Source organism: Psammomys obesus, unplaced genomic scaffold, assembly GCF_907164565.1.
Source record: "Psammomys obesus unplaced genomic scaffold, mPsaObe1.curated_primary_1811, whole genome shotgun sequence".
Taxonomy (NCBI): Eukaryota; Metazoa; Chordata; class Mammalia; order Rodentia; family Muridae; genus Psammomys; species Psammomys obesus.
Genome location: NW_026596240.1, coordinates 11,495,581 through 11,503,732, shown reverse-complemented (window position 1 = coordinate 11,503,732; position 8,152 = coordinate 11,495,581). Strand labels below are relative to the sequence as shown.

The following is an 8,152-nucleotide window of genomic DNA, read 5'->3' as shown; positions in this document are numbered from 1 at the left end:
GTTGCCCTTAACCTCCCTGATAATCTGTTGCTCTGTTCACTGCAGACACCAACATAGCTGCAGACTTTCTCCATTCCCTTCACATCACTTCTTCCGGGCTACCTGAGGCTGCGTGCTCATCCTGTTTCCCTAACTCTGAGGCTTCCCCTGTCCCCCAGGTCATTGCCACTGAAGGTCCCATGCCGCCTGGGTGGAACTCACGTCACCTTTTCAAAGCAGACTCCCCAGGGAAGTCAAGTATTCATGGAGGGAGAGGCTGCGTAAGTGGAGTTCAGTTCAGAGATCCTGGCACTCTCACTGGAATGTATTCACTAACCTTGAGATCCCGCTCTTTGATAGCTGTGTGCTTCCTCATTCATAGCTGAGGCGCCTTAACCCAACTGTTTGACAGCTGTGTCTCCCAAGTCCTTTGAATCTTAGATTACTGTCACTACAATGTTATGATTTATTGTTTAAACGCTCTCAAAACCAGGGTTGTTTCTTTTAAACAGCTTCTCCATTAAAGGGACACACACACAGACACTGTCCCAAGCCTGTTCTGTGGGTGGTCTCACCATTTAGTTTCAAACACAGCCTCTGAGAAAGGAAGAAAGAGAGGTGAGGTTTGTATGGGTGTCAGTATCTCTATTTATCACTAGATTTAAGGATAGCACAAACATAAGTAACTCGGGCTTCACCCTGCAGACTCTCCTTTCCCTTCGTGTCCCTTTCCAACATTTACTCAGTGTCTGACTGTCTTGAACCAACTCTACTGATAGGGCCTTCGGCCTAAGTCCTTCTTTCCAGGCTTCCCCCTTCCCAGTCCAGGTGGCCTCTTTCTTGAGACACTGTGCTGGCATCTCTGTGTGCATATCTGCCACAGACTCGTGTTTGAACACGGTTACAGCTGGCCGTGCTATTTTTGGAGGCTGTGAGATCTTTGGAACAGGAGGAGAGGGTCTAGCTGGCGACTGTAGGGTGTCAGAGACCTGCCTTGAGGGTTGTGTGTAGCCCTGCGTCAGCCTGGGGGATCTCTGGTTCTTGGCTGCCACGGAGATGGGAAGAGCCCAAGGTCCCATGCTCCTATGGCTGTGAAGCTCACCCGGCCTTCCCTGCCTAGGCACAAAACCTCTGAAAGCATAAGCCAAATAAATCCCTCTCCTTTTAAGCTATTTCTCAAAGCTTTTTGATCACAGCAGTGAGAGGAGGAGCAAGCACGTGGGCCTCCCTTGCTACCGCTCTGGAGGACAAGTGGCAGTCCTTACCAGCCACCTCTCTGGAGGACAAGTGCAGTCCTTACCAGCCACCGCTCTGGAGGACAAGTGCAGTCCTTACCAGCCACCTCTCTGGAGGACAAGTGCAGTCCTTACCAGCCACCGCTCTGGAGGACAAGTGCAGTCCTTACCAGCCACCTCTCTGGAGGACAAGTGCAGTCCTTACCAGCCACCTCTCTGGGCTCTTAAAGTTCTTGGGAATAATTCCAAATGACTCTGCAGGTTTATTCACAGCACCCTGCTCCTCCCCAGCGGGAACTACTCGCTGTCTCCACATCTCTTCAGCTCTGCAGCTTCTCTTCTGTCCCTACAGCTGAGGCCCATCCTCCTCACCTCTCTCAGTGTCTTCAACCTTCTCTCTGGGGCCCAGCTCCAGAATCTTTTGGGTATTTCACAAGAAGATTCTTAGGTCATCATTTTGATTTTGAATGAGCTGATAGCCTGCATCGCACAGACATTCTTTGCTAATCTAATGGTAGATATCTGTTCCAGAGAGTCCCTCAGAGGCTGAGGCGATGGCTCGGTTAATACAGCACATACAAGCATGAAGACCTGAAGCTGATCCCCCAGAACCCATGTACTAAGAACTGAGCATGGTGGTGCAGGCTGATGAGCTCAGCCCCGAGAAGGTGAAGACAGGCAGATTTGGGGGGCCACTGGCCAGCCTATCTTACATGGCTAGATGCAAGGCAAGGAGAGAGGCTAACTCAAAAAGTTCACGGTCTGGCTGGAGAGATGATGGCTCACGAGTTAAGAGCACTCACAGCTTTTCCAGAGGACCTGAGTTTGGCTCCCATCACCCACATCAAGCACCTGCCAACCATCTGTAACTCCAATGCTAGGCTATCTGACATCCTCTTCTGGCCCCTGAGGGTCCTACACACACATGGTACATATACATACACTCAAGCAAAACACACACACACACACACACACACACACGCTGCATCCACATGTATGTGCGCACACATACGCCTACACAGACACATGAAATCCCTCTTAAATGTGAACACATTATTTACTTACAGAGGGCGTCTATAAGCCAGAAACAGCCTTGAAACTGGAAGGTGCCGACACCTGCCAGACAAGGCTGTGGGCACACGCTGATCTGCAGATGTGCAGGAGCTGCTCTCCTTTAGCAAAGACTAATGTCTGTGCATTTACTCAAATGTGCATTTGTGGCACTAAGTTTAGTTTTCCTGAGAACGAATATGTCAGGGGATGAGAGGGGTCTCCCACCGACGGCTTTCCCCAGCTGCTAGTTTTCTTTCCAGCCTCAGATGTTCTGAGCCCTCCCATCTGCCAGTCTGCCAGTTGCCATACCATACTTGGCTAAGTAGCCATAAAGACATTCTTGTCTCTCCTGACGTCTCGATGCAGTGAGCATTCAGCAAACACTGGTCGAACTGATGCCAGCAGAAATTCCAGAATCAATGCCAAGGGGTTTCAGGAGTATTACAACATGAATTCTTTATAAACATCCAACACTTTCATTTTCTCTGAAATTAAGTAACATAATCTTCAGGTAGAACTACGTGTTATCTTCTCGCCTCATTTCCCCCCACAGCAGACATGTTTCACTAGCGATTTCAGCTCACCTTGCAAAGAATAACTCAAGGGAGTACATTCAGGATTAGCACTCCCCCTCCCCCCGTGTGCTGGCACTAACGAGGTGTCTGCTGTAATCTCGGGGCTTTAAAAGCTTAGACTCTATCTGGGGAGGCTTAGGCAGTGTGGCCTTGCTTGAGGAAGGAAGGCTCTGGAGGCGGGTTTTCAGGTTTCGTACGACTCACACCATTTCAAGTTCATGCTTTTTGCCCTGTGTGGGGTTTTTGTTTTAGATGTGCCCCCTTAGCTTCCAATTTCAGCTGCCATGTGTGATGCCTGCTGAGCCCACCATTCTGGACTCTTATGCTCTGGAACCATAATCACAAAATAAACTCTTACTTCTGTTCGTTGCCTTGGTCATAGTATTTTATCATTCACAGCAAAGTAACTGATGTGCACAGCAACAGCAATGCCACCACAATTACCTTTAAGTCCCTACAGCCCCTTCTGCTAAAACATCGATTGACCTGAAAAATCCGTATAAAAAAGTCAGATTCAAAGCTGCTTTGGAAAGTTGTCTCAAAACTCTTGAGCAGTGTTTGAGCTTTGGGAACTGAATTAACATGGTTGCCCTGAGCTTAGGCTCCCATTTTCCAAAGATGTCAGCAGCCAACACCGCTGCTCCTTCTGGGTGGTGGACAACAGGCTTGGCTTTGTGGTAAGAAGACTAATTTACCAATCTCACCAAAACTAGACCATTGCGTAGGAGACAGACAACCACACAAGATGTCACAGGACTATCTTTAGAACACCGAGCATGAAGAAGTACAGGATGGTTCAATACACCATAGGCTTTTTCATTCGCAAAACAAGGCTGACTCTCAGGGGTCTGCTTCCCCTTCAAGGAGGGGTACCCACAATCCTGCAACTCTTCACACCTTCGCAGGCAGAGAAGGGGATCGATCCAGCACCACGGATGTCAAGGAAGCCTTCAGAATGCACTCCTCCTTCCTGTCCCTAAAGAAGTCAGGACTACAGATTGTGTTGTCACCAAGAAGACGCTGGTGATGGTGGTTGTAGATGTCTTGGGAAAGGGGACATTAGAGTCATTGGACCCACATGGAACTGAATTCATAGTTTCAAAACTAGACAAGAAGGTCGGGAGATGGCTCTGCTGGTGAAATGCTTGCTGCCACAGCATGGGAATCTACCTTCCCTCTTCAGCATCCATATAAAAATAGATGCAATGGAGCCCAGGCCTTGGGAAAGTGGAGGCAGGAGGATCCCTAGGCTCATTGCCCAAGCAGCCTTGCTGAATCTGTGAGCTCCAGGTTCAGTGAGAGGTATTTCCTAAAAGGTAAATAAATCATAAACTAAAGTTAATTAATTAATTAAGTGCAATGGAGAAAAAACTGGTCAACTCCAATCTCTAACATCCACATGTGTGTATAAACATGAACACACCTGTATACACACATGAACACACACACACACACACACACACACACACACACACACACACAAGCTACTCAAGGGTTTAGAAAAAACTTCTAAAAGTAGCTTTGGATCTTGCTGCATGATTTTGGGATTGGCCTGACTGGAACAATGAAGACTGAAGAAATGGCAGGCAAACACACACACACACACACACACACACACACACACACAGAGAGAGAGAGAGAGAGAGAGAGAGAGAGAGAGAGAGAGAAGCTTGGCTCCAGTGGGCCATGCTTTCTGACAGAGATGTACCACAGAAGCCTAGAAACTCGGCACATTTCTTATCTACAGCATCATCTCATTACACACAGCATGAAGAGGAGGAGTAGGATTAGCTGATCTGGGTAGAAGGTCATGAAAAGGGTCTGTAAGGAGGAGGCTAAAGCTGGTAGTTTCTGCCCACACTGTCAACATCTGTCCTTGGACAGGAAAAGGCCTTTCCGTTCCTCTGAACCTGGCTGAGGAAGGTCTTGCTGTTCCTGTACTGTTACGATGCTGGGGTCCTTGACATGGCCATGATTGTGTTAACAATACACACCCAGTCCAGACTTAACTCACTCCCCACAGGATGCCATTATATGTATAGTATATATAATTAATATATTCTATTATATATTCCATTACACATGGATTCATAAATAATTTAAAGATTTGTATTATTGTGGACCTAACTTTCTGTGAAAGCCTTGGGAATTCTGCATATTGAATTATCTTCCAAGACTTAGAGAACAAATGGAAATTCACCCAAATTTCAGTTTTAATCTATATCCCTTACTCAGTTTAAATGGTTGGGTAGCTGGTGTCCTCCGGAATATAATTTGAGAAATATTGTGCCAAGAAGTACTGGGCTATGCAGTGAATTCTTTCTGGAGTAAGAACATGATTTTGAATTCCAAATGCTGTGTTTGTGGCAAATCATTGGTTGCCAAGGATACCTCTATGTGCAAGTTTCAGAAAATATAATGAGCAGATGGATTCTTGGTTGGAGGGAGGAAAATTTGTCAGAACTTAAGAGGCAGGAGAAGGTAAGGGTCTGACTGTGGAGGAAGCCACATAGTTGATATGGCTGAAATACCAGCACACACTAATAGCGTGAAGTACCCTCTGCTTGTCTGCCAATGAAGATGCCATTAAGTTTCAGCTAGGTATCTGGCTGGAAGCCTTTGGGGACATTGCAACTGTGACCCCGAAATGCTTCAGTCATCTACCTGCCCTTGGCTTTCAGCCACACTGTTTTAAAGATGTATTTTTGTAATTATGTGTATGTACAGGGATGGGAAGGAGATGTCTGTGCACATGAGTTCAGGTGCCTGTGGAGGCAGGAGGAAGTGTTGGATCTCCTGGAGGTGGAGTTACACTCAGTTGTGAGGTACCTGAGATGGGTGAACCGAACCCAGGCCCTCTGCAAGGACAGCCGTTGTTCTTAATTGCTGAGCCATCTCTCCAGCCCTGACACTCTTCTCTGTTTCTGAATTCCATATGGCCTCCCTCTTGCTGCAGTGGTTTAAATGAGAATGCTTCCCATAAGCTCATTTCCCAGTTGGTAGAACTGTTTGGGAAGGATTAGAAGTGTGACCTTGTTGGAGGTGTGTCACCGCGGTGGGCTCTGAAGTTTCAAAGGCCCATACCAATCCCAGGCAGCTCTCTATGCCTCCAACTTCTGTCTCTGGTAGGGCCTTGTTTAACCCACGCTAGACTTAAACTCACCCTGTAGCAAAAGATGAACTTGAACTTCTGATTCTCCTTTCTCCCCCTACTACCTGGCCTGTGAGCTGCAGGAGACTGAACTCAGGACTTCATGCATGCTAGGCAAGCCGTCTACCAACTGCGCTATGCCACCTCCTTGGATACCTTTTCTAAATGCTCTCTAAAGCCTCCATTCTGCTGTTAGGAAAGCCTGCCTCACTCTGAGCACCCCTGTTCGGCTCCCCTCAGTGTCTAACGCAGCATGACTACGGGCACTCACCATGTTTGTGAGAGGAGAGGGAAATTTCCAATTCATCTCCAACCCCCGAAGTATTAGCTTCATATTGTTGCTGTAACAAAGCACCATACATTTAGGGTGTGAGGCAAATTGTTATTTACAGTTCTTAGGGATCAGGGTCTGTAATGAATCTGAAAGACAAAAAAGGAATGCCTAGGGATCCATTATCTCTGGAGACACTAAAGGCTTCCCTTTCCAGCCTTCTACAGAGGCTGTCATTCCTTGACTCGAGACTATATCATTCCAACCTCTGCTTATACTGTCACACATGTCCTTCTCTCACCCTGGTTCTCCTCCTCTTCCTTTTCCCTTTCCTTCTCCTCCTCCTTCTTTTGTTTTATTTTTGAGACAGGGTCTCTCTATGACTCCCAAATGCTTCAGTCATCTACCTGCCCTTGGCTTTCAGCTACTTTTTTTTTTTAATTATGTGTATGCACAGGGGTGGAAAGGGGATGTCTGTGCACATGAGTTCAGGTGCTTGTGGAGGCAGGAGAAGGTGTTGGATCTCCTGGAGATGGAGTTACAGTCAGTTATGAGGTGCCTGAGATGGGTGAACTCACTCTATAGACCAGGCTGGCCTCAAACTCAGAGATCTATCCGCTTCTTCCTTTCAGGTGCTAGGATTAGAGGCGTACTTCATCACTGCGGGGCTGACCCCGATCCTTGAGTAAGTATTCCTGAGATTATACTGAGTTACCCAGGTAACCCAGGATCATTTCCCCATTTCTGCTTTGGTCTTAGTTCAGATACATGTCTCTGGACCATTACTCTACAATGGACAGCAATTTTTTGTTTTTATTTTTTTTTTCAGAAGTTTTTAAGTGCATTGTTATGTGTGTGTGCAGGATGGGGGAGGAAACACTCATCCCAGTGAACATGTGGAGACCAAAAGACAGCTTTGTCGAGTCAGTTCTCTCCTGCCTTTCATGGATTTGGAGAGTTGAACTCATGTCAGCAGGCTTGCGTTGTAAGCACCTTTACCTGATGGGCTCTCTTACAGGCCCCAGACCTTTCTTGTATATGCCAATAGAGTGTATCTTCAAAATTGGGCTTTCTCTACAACCATCTGAAATGCAACTATTTAAACATGTAAACACCATTCTGAGCTTGCAAGACACACAAACAGGGGACAATTATTGAATTCCGTTCCATGAGCTTCTGTAAAACACTACTTTAAAGGAGCATGTGGTTCAGTTAAGTGTCTTTGTCATCTCGCCTCTGTCACTCATGGATGCCCTGCTTTACTCTCTGACTCGCATTTGAGAGGAATTATCAACACAGTGGGAAGAGCCTCCTGGGGCCTCCATCTGTAGGCAAAAGCTTGCTCCTACATAGTGAAGGAGAGCATCCTGAAGAACACTTGTGTTCAGGATTCCCCTTCCTACCAAAGGTCCTGTATCAATACATTTTTGTTAGCATAATAAACACCACAACCAAAAGTGACTTAAGAAAGAAATAGTTTATTGCCACTTATGGTTCCAGAGGGATGAGTCCATCATGGTGGCCGTGGCTGCAGGCACCAGGTATGGGGGCAAGAGCAGGAAGCTCGGAGATCAAAAAGCAGAGAGAGTGAACAGGAAGTGGGGTAAGGTCTTAAACTCTCAAAGCGCAGTCCCAGTGATGCACTTCCTCCAGCAAGGCCATGCCTCCTAAACCTCCCAAAACAGCACCAACCAGCTGCAGATCAGTGTGCAAATGTGTGAGCCTGTGGGAGACATTTTTCATTCACACTACCACAGCTCCCTGTGCACAAGTTGACCCTTCCCATTCCAGAACTTCACTAGGGGGTACCCTCCAGGCACCCCACCAGCTCAGTGGCTCCTGCCCTCTGTGGATCCTGACCTCAAATGCTATTATTCTGCTTGTTTTG

The 8,152-nt window shown here is 47.0% G+C and overlaps 1 long non-coding RNA gene across 1 annotated transcript; it reads right to left on the bottom strand.

Moving 5' to 3' along the window:
- Positions 1 to 3,590: 3,590 nt before the first annotated feature.
- LOC129668460 (uncharacterized) lies at positions 3,591 to 6,342 on the bottom strand. The gene is made up of 2 exons (XR_008718912.1): positions 6,265 to 6,342; positions 3,591 to 4,151 (listed from the first exon to the last, which is right to left on the bottom strand). It is a non-coding gene; the product is annotated as an uncharacterized LOC129668460 (long non-coding RNA).
- Positions 6,343 to 8,152: the final 1,810 nt, after the last annotated feature.